Source organism: Hordeum vulgare, chromosome 7H (assembly GCF_904849725.1).
Source record: "Hordeum vulgare subsp. vulgare chromosome 7H, MorexV3_pseudomolecules_assembly, whole genome shotgun sequence".
Classification (NCBI taxonomy): domain Eukaryota; kingdom Viridiplantae; phylum Streptophyta; class Magnoliopsida; order Poales; family Poaceae; genus Hordeum; species Hordeum vulgare.
In genome coordinates this window covers 14,403,381-14,418,221 of record NC_058524.1, presented here as the reverse complement: position 1 = coordinate 14,418,221, position 14,841 = coordinate 14,403,381, and the positions used below count along the sequence as shown (strand labels likewise).

Below are 14,841 nucleotides of genomic sequence, written 5' to 3'. Positions count from 1 at the left end.
ATGGCGCACCAGGCAGTGCGCCATTAGTATCTGGTAGTATAGCTCATGGTGCGCCATTAGTATTCCTCCCAGGGGCCATATTTAGCCATGTGCTCTGGCTTACTAATGGCGCACTAGTTGACGATGCGCCACTAGTGTGCTTTTGCAGTGCGTCACTAAAGTGCCGAGGGGTGCGCCACTAGTATGAATATTAGGTATTATTTTTTTTTCTTTTTTTTCTGATATTTGCACAGATTATAAAACATATTACTGCACAAAATATAGAGAGCACAACATATAAACAACAGATTTATCGAATACAATAGAAGATTAGTCTCCGAATACAATTCATCATACTAGTCTCCGAATTTAAAATACCGAACAAAGTTAGAACATTACAAGTCTCGAGACCGCGAGTAGCGAGTTTGTCTTCACATTACAAGTCGATATCGATCATCTAAACTACCATCACATAGAAGAGAGCTACGGTCATCATGAGAAACAGGCAAAATTATCTAAACTATAACATCATCGACACCAAGCATGTTACTGAAGCCGTGCCTGGAGAATCACATTCGCGTCCTTTGCCTGCTACCCCTGTCCTCGTCTTCTTCCACCTATTGCGGAAAGGTGAGGAACAAATTATGCTCCAGCAGGAATTTGTGCTAGTTCAAATTAGCGTACGGCACGAATGAAATCACTTTGAAAGAAAAACTAACATTGTGAAACAAATGCATATTTTGGGAGAACCTCTACAATAAAGAAATCATCCAAAGAGCTTTCATAAAGAGAAAAGCATAATTACTGATCCCCTAGGCCACTACTACTTTATGTGTTGGACAGCAAATCGTACGTGACAACTGACAAGACAGTAAGATGTGTTCGATTTTATCAATGTTTATAGGCGACATGGTGTATGATGACATCAAGAATATTCATACTCATGTCAAAAAAATCATACTAAGAACAATCGATTTACCTCGGTGATAACCTTCCTAGATTTCCGCCCAATCTTTGAACTTGAATCAGAGTCTGATCGCTTGGGTTTCTTTCTTACTGGCTCTTCCATATCATATTCATCTCCATCATCTGCAATCATTTTGTATTTTGTATGGAGGCCAGATTTGCAGTTGGCACTACTATGCCAAATAACCATTTTGTCCAAATAAATATTTCTACACCGCATACTTAATTAAACAAGTCAGAATGGAATTTCAAGGCCCATAATTCAGAAAATGTAAAGTTTCTTTACATTATCTAATAAACACAGAAAAATGAGAAGTATCTTCGCAAATCAGAGCACTCTATAACATGCAAAAGTAAAATCAGTAGAAACAAGGGAAATGTTTACCATCTTCATCACCAAAGCCTTCAAAATCTTGCATATCATCCATGTCACCCATCTCGATATCATCACCTTCAACATACTCTATCTCACCTTCCTGTATTGGCAAGTGAATCCACAATATATGGGAAAGATTGTGAGCAGTGAGAACATAACAAAATTAGCTTGATTCTCAGAGTCGGTACTGTCTTACTTCTTCCTCTTCTATCTCAGGAGCCAACTCATCTTTTTCCATGTCAAGGATAGTATCAAGTGCATCTTGCAATTTATGACCCAAATTTATAAGAAGTTTCATGCACACATTTCCCACTTTCCACCCTCATAGATACGACCGCATAGTGTATACCGGCTAGCTAACATTTTTACATCTCCAAACATAAAACTAAAATGGTTAAAAAATATCTATCACTGAACATTGGGAGCAAAAACAAAAGTTGGCTTACTTGAAGAGAATTGTATGCCAAAAAATATAAAAAGAAGTAAAACAGTCATAGGCAGGAATAGTATAACAATAATATATCATGGTTAGTAGGAACCAATGGAACGTACAGAACATCGGTGTGGTAGTATTAATTTGTACAATCCACCTCTATCAAAAGATTACTCCAGGAAATCAGTTCAGTACACGACTGGTAGGAGAAAACACGGACCTGTGCAAATGGTTGCATAGAATCCTGTGGATGTACAAACGTGACTCCTAGGCATGAAGGCATAGCATATTGCTGGGAAGCATGCATGAAAACAGACGACCTGACAGGAGCACCAGCTTGACCAGGACTGTAGGGTGGCATAACACCATCTGAAGGCCTGTAGCCAAATGCATTAGGTGATTGAGCCGGCGACCAGGGCCCAGGCATGTGCTGAGCCATTGGATGAGGCTGCTGCTGTTCAACAGGAACATGAGACATTTGTGGCGACCCAAGCTGGGGGAACTCAGTGTTGTAGGTAACAACAGGAGCATACAAAGGTTGAATGGTGTACGCGCCTCCATTAAAACCAAATCCAGGATCAAATCTTTGCATATACCTGAAATGGCCATTCAACAGTGAGGAAACTTGTCATAAAATTCAGTCAAAAAAGGATATGTATGTCCTTGTAATGAAAATGAGAATATGATTAAAAAGGCTAAGAATCTTGGCTATGTATATGCACTTCTGTAGAGTAAGATTAACAGGTGTCTGAAACAGTAAGATTACATTTCATCTTTCATCAAAATACACATGAAATGTTTTGATGTGATTTCTCACAACTGAACACACACACCCCCCCCCCCTTCTCTCTCTATATATATGTTTTAAAAATTCTGACATGACAGCCTATTATCTACATGTTTCACATGCATTTTCTCTAATCATCACCAATCAAGACAGATCAATATAACTTAGCCACATGCTTTGGTAGTTTACGACGAGAAGTGTCATCAGGAAAATTGAAACAGCAGAGACAGATCAATTGAATGTAGGCACGGTACAAATCAGGTACTCTTTATTACGACACAGGAAACCCCAGATTAGATAGCAACAAACAGAAGCCATGTTATGTAGAACAAACCTGTCATAGCTTCTGTCATAATCAGGATCCTTGCGATTAGAGTCACGGTCTCAAAATATCGCCACCCTATTGCCTTGCCTGCCTCTATTGACTGGAGGCTCCTTGTCAATCCTGCTTCTATTATTTGATCTGCTGCTAGATGCAGTGCTAGTCAAACTCCTTTCAAGGGGAGCTTCAGCCAATTCACCGTACCTGGTGTTTGGGTTCAACTCCAAGGAAGTGGACCTATGTAGGGTGTTGGGCAAAACAACTTCATCAGCTGGTCTTCCATCAACCGGACTACTGCTACCACTGCTGTTGTTAAATATGCGAGCACGTGCCCTGTTGTATTCCTCTTTCCTCTCCTCAACGCTTTTCTGAAGGTTGCCTCTGGAAGAGTTAGCACCTGCGCCTGCGCCCCCGTGGTGATTCTTCTGAGGCCTTTGCTTAATAGCTACTTTGGTGGCCACAACGCTGGTCTCTTCTTGAGGCAAATTAACTGGAATGTCAGCTAGGCGGACAGCAGGCAATCGGCATTCAGCAGACGTCTTACGAAGGATGATCCGAGAACTGGTCCCATCAAGCAAGCTGTTATCCGACAGGGCGATCGATATCAGGAAATAATGCTGTGCCAGACGGTGCGCAGCAAGACGCAGGTACGAAGTCCGAAGGCCCTGGAACTCGAACTGCGTCTGCCCAGGTTCACGGAGGAACTTGAGAATGTCTTGCTCCATCCGTAGCACTGCAATGAGATTAAACCATCCAAGCATTGCTCAAGTTCGAGCTTATAGCTAGGAATCAAATCACATAGTAGCAAGACAACATGCAGATATACGGTGCAACACAATTGGTACAGAAGGGGGAATTACGAGTCAGCACGAAGAGGTTGCTGATGAAGAAACTCAGACCGTTTTTGAGTTATTATTATTAATAGCCGACACAATGATAATTATCAACCCACAATCAGATGACGCGTTAACCAGTAACCACTAGTTTTAACATGCGTCTTACAGTTTTTTCCGGCCGAAAAGCTTGCACAAAATTGGCATGCCATTTGCCAATACGTAGTTTGACTTGTACGGCCAAGTAATGTTCGCAAAACAGGCTCCCAAGCGTTAGTAAGTTGCGAGGCTCCGATACATATTCTCCCAGGTAATGACCAAACACAGACCAGAGCGGAGCACAGGCATCCAGGAGGAACATGCGGCGCATCTCGGCAGACCAGAGCGGAGCAGCAAACGACAGAGCTAGCTATGACCTTACCTACCGCACACGCTTTCCAAATTCGTCGTCCTGCACGAAGTAGCTGAAATTCTACCTGGGAGATAGCTAGATAGCTAGGTAGCGACTGGTGGCCTAAAACTAGGGAGCAGACCGGCGTATCTAGTAAGAAGAGGAAGAGGAACACAGAAACGAGGCTGGTGGGATGGTAGGTACCTGAGAGGCGCTCGCGGGGCTTCTCGAGGGCTTTGCCAATCACCTACAAATGGGAATTTCTTCGAATTAGACAGACTATAGAGATGGTGACGGCTGCCACTTGCACATAGAAATGTTGTCGTTCTGGCTAGAATATTTTGATACCTTGTTACATCCTGGCACCAGGTCCTGGAGCATCTTCATCTTCAGGGTGATCTTTTCTCTTCTAACCTGTTGTATGAACCCACAATTGAGGACAGCGAGTAAAAAATTGTACTGACAACTTTTCATTCAGACAGCTAAAAGAGACGCTTGAGAGTAAAATTTCAGTAGAAGTATTACCCTCTCAGCAAGGCTGTGGCTGTCGGTGGCCTGGCCTCTCCTGGCGTGGACGTGGACGTAGTCCCTGGGCGGCTCGTCCGCCGCCGGCTGCTTGGACTTGGAGCCCTTGCCCTTGGCCTGCTTCCGGCCCCTCTCCCCGCCGGCCGACCCGTCGCTGGCCGTGGCCGCCTCTTACTCCACCTTGGAACTCACCATCTCGTCCTCAATTTTGCATTTCTTCGAGTCCGGCCCGTCGCCTCCCCCATCTGCAAACCAAATTCCGGCGTCACCTTCAGGTAGAACCTTAACCAACCAGCAAGCTAATGCAAGGCAGAATTTCCTCAACAACCGAAAGAAAAAAAACTCCATGGAAACGGACCACACCTTGGCGAAGGTGGCCGCGGCCACTTTGCCCTTGGCGGCGCCCGCGGCGGGCGCCTTCCGCTTCTTGGCATTCGCGTCGTACGCCCACGCCGGGTCGGAGACGGAGGAGCCCTCCCGGGACGCGGCGGCGAGCTCGCCGCCGCCCCCCTCCGCGGGCCCGAACTGGCCGCCGTTTCCGAAGCCGTGCATCCCGGCCGCCCGGTCCCCGAACATGGCGGCGAGCCCGGCGGCGCCCGCGCCGCCAGCGCCGCAGAGCGTCTCGAAGAAGCCGGCGTCGAGGCCCGGCACGCGGAAGTCGAGCCCCGCGGTGCCCGCGAGCAGGCCGGAGACGTAGTCGCCGTCCATCTCCCTGGCCGGCCGACCGATGGAGGAGCATAGGAGAAGATGAGGACGAGAGGAACTAGTCGACCTGCGCGACCGGATCGTCGGCCTGCTGCTGCTGCTGCGCGTTCGGCTGGTGGTCGTTGGCGAGGTCGGGCGAGGAGGAGACCCTGCGCGCCGAGGAGTTGGCCGAGGAGGAGGAGGAGAGGAGCATAGAGACCCTGGCGCGGTGGTGGTTCGGGCCGGGGGAGGCCATGGCGCGGCGGCGATTGCGATGCGGTGGGGCGCAGGAGGATAGGATGAGGACGAGAGAGGGCTTGCTAGGTTTGGGGTCGTGGGTGGTCGGGAGATTTTTTTTTCCAAAACTACTAATGCTGGTGGCGCGTCATTAATAGTTTTGCAAAATAAAAATATAGTAGTGGCGCACCATCTACAGATGCGCCATTAGTAACCCTTGTTACTAATGGCGCACCAGCTGATGGTGCGCCATTAGTAGTTTTGTAAAAAAAAAATAATAGTGGCACACCAAGTGTGTGGTGCGTCATTAGTGTCCATCACACTAATGGCACACCTGCACATGGTGCACCACTGCTATATAATAGTGGCGCACTGCTTGTCTGGTGCGCCATTAGTGTCTATATCATCTATAGTCCTTTTCCTAGTAGTGTGGACGGTTCCAGGCGATTTGTAGCGACGTTTCTGCCCCTTTCTCCATTGCCGAGGCTGCGGGTCCTTGCCTCCTCCGACTGCCTCTCTGGCGACGGATGGGGGTGGGGACCCCGGTGATTCTGCTCCTGCTGGTTGAAAGGACTCGCCATGTTTGTCCATGGGGGCGTCATTTTGGTGGTGAGGACGGCGCCGCGTCCTTGGAATAAAGTGCTTCTGCTCTTCTCCCACATCGACGACGCGATCACTAACAGCGTCGAGGAGCAGGTAGCCAGGTCTTCTCGGTGGTCTTCGGATCTAGCGAGTCTAAGTGTTGTTGGTTGGTGCTCGGTGTCCTTTTCGACGGTCGCGAGCTCGGCCTGTGTAGTTGTGTTTGGGGTCTTGCACTGGGATGCGTGAATGGCAGCAGACGGCGATGTTTTGCTTCTTCAACCTTGTTGGATGAAGTTGATGGTGCCGGGCTCTAATGGACATGGGGATGAACCCTCCGACGTGCCATAAAGCCTCGGTCTCTTCGCTTGCGGCGGTCCAGTTAATCGGCTTGAAAAGCATCCTTGTATGCGAAGGTGCTCCCTTAGAACTTGCTATCGTGGATGTTCTCCTTGGATGTAAGACTTCTATGTATGTCTCAAGCGTTGACCACGTATGTACTCTATGTAATATATTTGTCTAATTATTTCAAAAAAAAATTGATATTGATTTGGGAGCAATGCCGGCCCTGAGGAGGGGGGGGCAGGGGGCGGCCGCTCCGGGCCCCCAAAATCCAGGGGGCCGTGCTAGATGGTATGCCCTCTTAGACCATAACCCTGTCTCGTACACAGCGTCGCGGTAAAATTGCTAGCAGCCTTGATTTTTTCGATGCAAAACAATCTAAGTACTTAGGTAGCCCACAATTCATTCCGAGAATCCCGTCTACTACTGCTTGGGCAGTTGCCAATTTTGTTTTCTTTCCATCACGACTTCGCATATCTGGTTCTTTTCCGCGATCCCTAATTCGCTACTACCCCTAAGATATTCATCTGAGCCCAGATCGCAAGTTCCGATGAATTATTAGTATGTAATGAGAAGTGCACTATTGTAATGGATGTAATGTTTGTATTTGTATTAAATTATTCAATAGTAGAATTATCCAGTACTAGAATTTGTAATGCACTAGTGGAAAACGGGCCTTTGGCCTGGACCCTTTAGTCCCGGCCTCCATCTGGGCCGGGACTAAAGGCCCGGCCACGTATCCCCAAATCGCAATGCCGCCCACGAGGCTTTGGTCCCGGCCCGTAAGGAGCCTTTAGTCCCGGTTTGTGTCTCAAACCGGGACTAAAGGGCTACGCGGTGTGCAGCCCGCATAAGTCCTCTGTCTATATATATTGGCCACAACCCCCCTCTCCCCTCTTCCTTGCATTTTTCTTGGATGGAAGAGTGTGGGTGTGTGCTAGCTCTCCATTTTTCTTGGATGCACTAGAGGTGTTTGTTGAAATGTGTGTTAGAGCGATGCCGCTTCAGTTCACCGAACACAACTACGATATGAGATGCCCGAACCATGCTTAAACCTCTTCCTCTTTATTTCTACTTATTCTAAAAGGTTAGCAACTATATTTCCTCGTTTAGACCGTGCGGTACTAATTTTTAGGATCGTGATTGTATTTGATATACTGTCGTATAACGCAGATAGCCATCCATGGATGTGCGGTGATCGACGCACAGCCGCTTACAGAGAAGGCGTGCATTCTTTTCGAGATGTAGCCGATGCGAACAAGCATGGTGGTGGCTATATGTTTTGTCCATGTGTTGAATGTCGGAATGAGAAGGATTACACTTCCTCAAGAGTCATTCAGAGCCACCTGCTTCGGTCCGGTTTTATGTCGGGCTATAATGTTTGGACCAAGCACGGAGAAAGAGGGGTTATGATGGAAGACGACGATGAAGAAGAAGAGAACGATGATGACAACTACCAATCTATGTTCCCTGAGTATGCTGATACCGCAATGGAAGACAATGAAGAAGAAGATCAGGATGAAGAACGGGAACCAGATGAGCCCGCTGATGATCTTGGCCGGGTCATTTCTTATGCACGGCGAGGTTGCGACACAGAAAAGGAGAGGTTGCAGTTCGAGCAGATGTTACAGGACCACAACAAATTGTTGTACCCAACTTGTGAAGATGGCCAGAAGAAGCTGGGTAGCACACTGGAATTGCTGAAGTGGAAGGCACAGACCGGTGTGACTGACTCGTCATTCGAAAAGTTGCTGTTACTTATGAAGAAGATGCTTCCAAGAAAGAACGAATTTCCCGCCAACACGTACAAAGCAAAGAAGCTTGTCTGCCCTCTAGGATTAGATGTGCAGAAGATACATGCATGCCCTAATGACTGCATCCTCTACAACCTTCCTCCTTGGTTGTGCATGAAGCGGAAGTTCATTATGATGCCAGTGCTTATCCAAGGTCCAAGGCAACCCGGCAATGATATTGTTGTGTACCTAAGGCCATTAGTTGATGAACTTTTACAGCTGTGGGCCGAACCAGGTGTACGTGTGTGGGACGAGCACAAACAAGAGGAATTTGACCTTCGAGCGTTGCTTTTCGTAACCATCAATGATTGGCCTGCTCTTAGTAACATTTCAGGACAGTCAAACAAGGGATACAATGCATGCACGCACTGTTTGGATCAGACAGAAAGTATATATCTGGACAAATGTAGGAAGAATGTGTACCCGTACAATCGTCTTTTTTTCCGCCCAAGCATCCCTTAAAGAAAAAAAGGCAAGCATTTCAATGGCAAGGCGGAACCCCGGGGGAAGCCTGTCATCCGTACTGGTGCTGAAGTATTTGATATGGTCAAAGATTTAAAAGTAATCTTTGGAAAGGGTCCTGGCAGCCAACCTGTTCCTAACGGCCCTGATTAGCGCGTACCCATGTGGAAGAAGAAATCTATATTTTGGGAGCTACCCTACTGGGGAGTCCATGAGGTCCGCTCGGCAATCAATGTGATGCACCTGACAAAGAATTACTGCGTGAATATTCTAGGCTTCCTGGGCTTGTATGGGAAGTCAAAAGATACACCGGAAGCACGGGAGGACCAGGAATGTCATAAAGGAAGAGATGGCATGCATCCAGGACAGTTTCAAGGACGTGCCTGCTACGCTCTTACTAAGGAAGAGAAGGAAATCTTCTTTGAAGTCCTTTTCAGTATCAAGGTCCCGACTGGCTTCTCGTCGAATATAAAGGGAATCGTAAATATGAAAGACAAAAAATTCCAAAACCTAAAGTCTCATGACTGCCACGTGCTTATGACGCAATTGCTTCCGGTTGCATTGAGGGGAATTCTACCGGAAAATGTTCGCCTGGCAATTGTGAAGGTATGTGCATTCCTCAATGCAATTTCTCAGAAGGTAATCGATCGAGAAAGTCTATCAGGGTTACAGATTGATGTGGTCCAATGTCTGCTCAGCTTTGAGTTGTTGTTCCCGCCATCCTTCTTCAATATAATGACACACCTCCTAGCTCACCTAGTCAAAGAGATTAGAATTCTCGGACCTGTGTTTCTACACAATATGTTCCCCTTCGAGAGGTTCATGGGAGTCTTAAAGAAATATGTTCGTAACCGTGCTAGGCCAGAAGGAAGCATCTCCAAGGGCTATGAAACAGAGGAGGTCATTGAGTTTTGTGTGGACTTTCTTCCTGACCTTAAGCCGATTGGTGTTCCTGAATCTCGGTATGAGGGTAGGCTGACAGGAAAAGGCACACTAGGAAGGAAAGCAAAAGTATGTATGGACGGGCATTCTTTCTCTCAAGCACACTACACAGTTCTACACAATTCCACCGTGGTGGCTCCGTATATCGTGAGACACAAGAATATTTTATGCTCCGAAAACCCGGGGAAGGCTGACTCTTGGATTAAAAGGAACACGAGAAGACTTTCGGCAGTTGGTTGCAGACACATCTCATGAATGACGACACCGTTGGAGATCTGTTGTACTGTTTGGCCAAGCCACCATCTTCGACTATATGTACTTTCCAACGGTATGAGATAAATGGGAATACATTTTACATGGTTGCCCAAGATAAAAAGAGCACCAACCAAAATAGTGGTGTCCGCTTTGATGCAACAGACGAGAATGGGCACTGTTTGAAAACATATTACAGGTACATAGAGAAGATATGGGAACTTGACTATGGACCTACTTTTAAGATCCCTTTGTTTCGGGCAAATGGGTGAAGCTGACAGGAGGCGGGGTAGTTGTAGACCAAAAGTACGGCATGACAACAGTGGATCTCAACAATCTTGCGTACATAGACGAACCATTTGTCCTAGCCAATGATGTCGCTCAGGTTTTCTATGTGAAGGACATGTCTACAAAAACGAGAAAAAGAAATCAGCAAAAGAAGATATCGTCCGATGAGCCAAAACGCCACATAGTTCTTTCAGGGAAAAAAACATCGTTGGAGTAGATGACAAGACAGACATGTCAGTAGATTATAATAAGTTTCATGAAATTCCGCCCTTCAAAGTGAAAACTGACCCAAGCATCCTACTGAATGATGAAGATTCTCCATGGCTACGACCCAGAAGAAAACAGAAATAATAGATAGGAATATTGGTGCAATAATGTAATAATGTATTAAACCTTTTATGTAATGCATGTATGGAATGTACTAAACCTTTTAGTTTTGAATTATTTATTCAACTTCAAACACTTTTCATTTTCATAGTTTTGTCAAATTCTCAAATATGCAAAAAGAATTTTAATAAACCTTTGTAGGAGATGAGTTCTCGTTCGAAACCCTGATACTTCGAGAGAGATTGTCCGTTTTGTACACAAAGTGCATCCAGTTTTTGTCGTAGCCCTCTCAACTTTGTAACACATGCTATGTGGGTGAAATGATGATAGCATGCCAACTTTCAACATTTTCAGAGTTCATTTGTAGTGCTTTTCAATTTTAGGGTCAACTAGCCCAAAAAAACAAAAGTAAATGCACGAAAAATACCAAATTAAGTCAGAAATTGTTGAAAATTTGTGATGTGCCTTTGAATGGTGCATTTTAAACACACAAAAAGTATGGAGTTCAAATAAGTTCAAAAAATGAAATCCCTTTGTAACAGATGAGTTCTCGTTCGAAACTGTGATACTTCGAGAGAGATTGTCTGTTTTGTACACGAAGTGCATCCAGTTTTTGTCATAATCCTCTCCACTTTTAGCACATCCTATGTGGGTGAAATGATGATACCATGCCAACTTTCAACATTTTCAGAGTTCATTTGTAGTATTTTTCAATTTTAGGTTCAACTAGCTCAAAAAAAATAAGTAAATGCACGAAAAATACCAAATGAAGTCAGAAATTGTTGAAATTTTGTGATGTGCCTTTGAATGGTGCATTTTGAACACATAAAAAGTATGGAGTTCAAATAAGTTCAAAAAAATGAAATCCCTTTGTAAGAGATGAGTTCTCGTTCGAAACCCTCATACTTCGAGAGAGATTGTCCGTTTTGTACACGAAGTGCATCCAGTTATTTTCGTAGCCCTCTCAACTTTTTAACACATGCTATGTGGGTGAAATGATGATAGCATGCCAACTTTCAACATTTTCAGAGTTCATTTGTAGTGCTTTTCAATTTTAGGGTCAACTAGCTCAAAAAAAAATGCACGAAATATACCAAATGAAGTCAGAAATTGTTGAAATTTTGTGATGTGCCTTTTAATGGTGCATTTTGAACACACAAAAAGTATGGAGTTCAAATAAGTTCAAAAAAATGAAATCCCTTTGTAAGAGATGAGTTCTCGTTCGAAACCCTCATACTTCGAGAGAGATTGTCCGTTTTGTACACGAAGTGCATCCAGTTTTTGTCGTAGCCCTCCCAACTTTTTAACACATGCTATGTGGGTGAAATGATGATAGCATGCCAACTTTCAACATTTTCAGAGTTCATTTGTAGTGTTTTTCAATTTCGGGATCAACTAGCCCAAAAAAACAAAAGTAAATGCACGAAGAATACCAAATTAAGTCAGAAATTGTTGAAATTTTTTGATCTGCCTTTGAATGGTGCATTTTAAACACACAAAAAGTATGGAGTTCAAATAAGTTCAAAAAATGAAATCCCTTTGTAACAGATTAATTCTCGTTCGAAAACCTCATACTTCGAGAGAGATTATCTGTTTTGTACACGAAGTGCATCCAGTTTTTGTCGTAACCCTCTCCACTTTTTAGCACATGCTATGTGGGTGAAATGATGATACCATGCCAACTTTCAACATTTTCAGAGTTCATTTGTAGTGCTTTTCAATTTTAGGGTCAACTAGCTCAAAAAAATAAGTAAATGCATGAAAAATACCAAATGAAGTTAGAAATTGTTGAAATTTTGTGATGTGCCTTTGAATGGTGCATTTTGAACACACAAAAAGTATGGAGTTCAAATAAGTTCAAAAAAATGAAATCCCTTTGTAAGAGATGAGTTCTCGTTCGAAACCCTGATACTTCGAGAGAGATTGTCCGTTTTGTACACGAAGTGCATCCAGTTTTTGTCGTAGCCCTCTCAAATTTTTAGCACATGCTATGTGGGTGAAATGATGATACCATGCCAACTTTCAACATTTTCAGAGTTCATTTGTAGTGCTTTTCAATTTTAGGGTCAACTAGCTCAAAAAAAAAAGTAAATGCATGAAAAATACCAAATGAAGACAGAGATTGTTGAAATTTTGTGATGTGCCTTTGAATGGTGCATTTTGAACACACAAAAAGTATGGAGTTCAAATAAGTTCAAAAAAATGAAATCCCTTTGTAAGAGATGAGTTCTCGTTCGAAACAATGATACTTCGAGAGAGATTGTCCGTTTTGTACACGAAGTGTATCCAGTTTTTGTCGTAGCCCTCTTAACTTTTTAACACATGCTATGTGGGTGAAATGATGATAGCATGCCAACTTTCAACATTTTCACAGTTCATTTGTAGTGCTTTTCAATTTTAGGGTCAACTAGCTCAAAAACTAAGTAAATACACGAAAAATACCAAATAATAGTTTGGATAGTCAAAATAATTAATTTTTAAAATAGAAAATAGTTTTGAATTATTTATTCAATTTCAAACACTTTTCATTATCATAGTTTTGTCAAATTCTCAAATATGCAAAAAGAATTTTAATAAACATAGTTTTTAATTGAAAATAACAAAATAGTTAATAGTTTGGATAGTAAAAATAATTAATTTTGAAAATAGAAAATAGTTTTGAATTATTCATTCAATTTGAAACACTTTTCATTATCATAGTTTTGTCAAATTCTCAAATATGCAAAAAGAATTTTAATAAACATAGTTTTTAATTGAAAATAACAAAATAGTTAATAGTCTGGATAGTCAAAATAATTAATTTTGAAAATAGAAAATAGTTTTGAATTATTTATTCAATTTCAAACACTTTTCATTATCATAGTTTTGTCAAATTCTCAAATATGCAAAAAGAATTTTAATAAACATAGTTTTTAATTGAAAATAACAAAATAGTTAATAGTTTGGATAGTAAAAATAACTAATTTTGAAAATAGAAAATATTTTTGAATTATTTATTCAATTTCAAACACTTTTCATTATCATAGTTTTGTCAAATTCTCAAATATGCAAAAAGAATTTTAATAAACATAGTTTTCAATTGAAAATAACAAAATAGTTAATAGTTTGGATAGTGAAAATAATTAATTTTAAAAATAGAAAATAGTTTTGAATTATTTATTCAATTTCAAACACTTTTCATTTTCATAGTTTTGTCAAATTCTCAAATATGCAAAAAGAATTTTAATAAACATAGTTTTTAATTAAAAATAACAAAATAGTTAATAGTTTGGATAGTCAAAATAATTAATTTTGAAAATAGAAAATAGTTTTGAATTATTTATTCAATTTCAAACATTTTTCATTTTCATAGTTTTGTCAAATTCTCAAATATGCAAAAATAATTTTAATAAACATAGTTTTTAATTGAAAATAAGAAAATAGTTAATAGTTTGGATAGTCAAAATAATTAATTTTGAAAATAGAATTTTTTTTGAAACTATATGAGAATTTATAGAGAAAATTCAACCTAAATTCAAAGTGACCTCACTTTGAATTCAGGTTGAATTTTCTCCATAATTTCAAATATAGTTTCAATTTTTAAATTTACAGTCTATTTAGGCCCGTAAGCCTGCTTTAGAGAGGAGCTCGATGGAGATGCTGCGACGGGGCTTATAAATAATTTTAAAATTTTCAGTGCCCCTCGCTGGGTGAGGTGGGACTAAACTTATCGTGCAACAACGGAGGGGCTTTAGTCCCGGGTGGAGCCACGACCCGGGACTAAAGCCCCTCTCCTGCTGCCTGCCGAAAAGGGGTCTTTATCCCCGGGTCATGGCTAGACCTGGGACTAAAGGGTGTCTTTAGTCCCGGCTCGAGCCCCGACCCGGTACTAAAGGCCCGTGCTTCCCGCCTTTTGGTCTACCGAAAAAGGGTCTTTAGTCTCGGGTCGTGGCTCCACCCGGGACTAAAGGGTGTCTTTAGTACCGGTTCGAGCCCCGAACCGGGACTAAAGATCCTAATATATATACGGCGCGGACGAAAATCCAAATCCAAACGCCATTTCGTTCTCTTCTTCCTCTCGCTCGCCTCTCCTGCCCGACGCGGCAACGGACGAACTCCTCGACGCCGCCAGGCTGCCTGCCATCGCCGTCACCCTGCCGTCCTCCTCGTCGGTGCCGGACCCCCTCCCCTCCCACTCCGGTAAGCCCCCGCCCCCTCCTCTCCATGCCGAACACGTACGAAGGACGAGCCGCCGGCGCCCGCCGGCGGGGACGCCACCGCCGCCGTCGTGCCGGTGAGGAGGAGAAGAAAAGAAGAAAAAGGAGAAGAAAAGAAGAAAAAGGA

At 43.0% G+C, this 14,841-nt stretch overlaps 1 pseudogene; it reads right to left on the bottom strand.

Moving 5' to 3' along the window:
• Window positions 1-384: 384 nt before the first annotated feature.
• Window positions 385-5,644, bottom strand: LOC123409403 (annotated as a pseudogene).
• Between the last annotated feature and the right edge of the window lie 9,197 nt (window positions 5,645-14,841).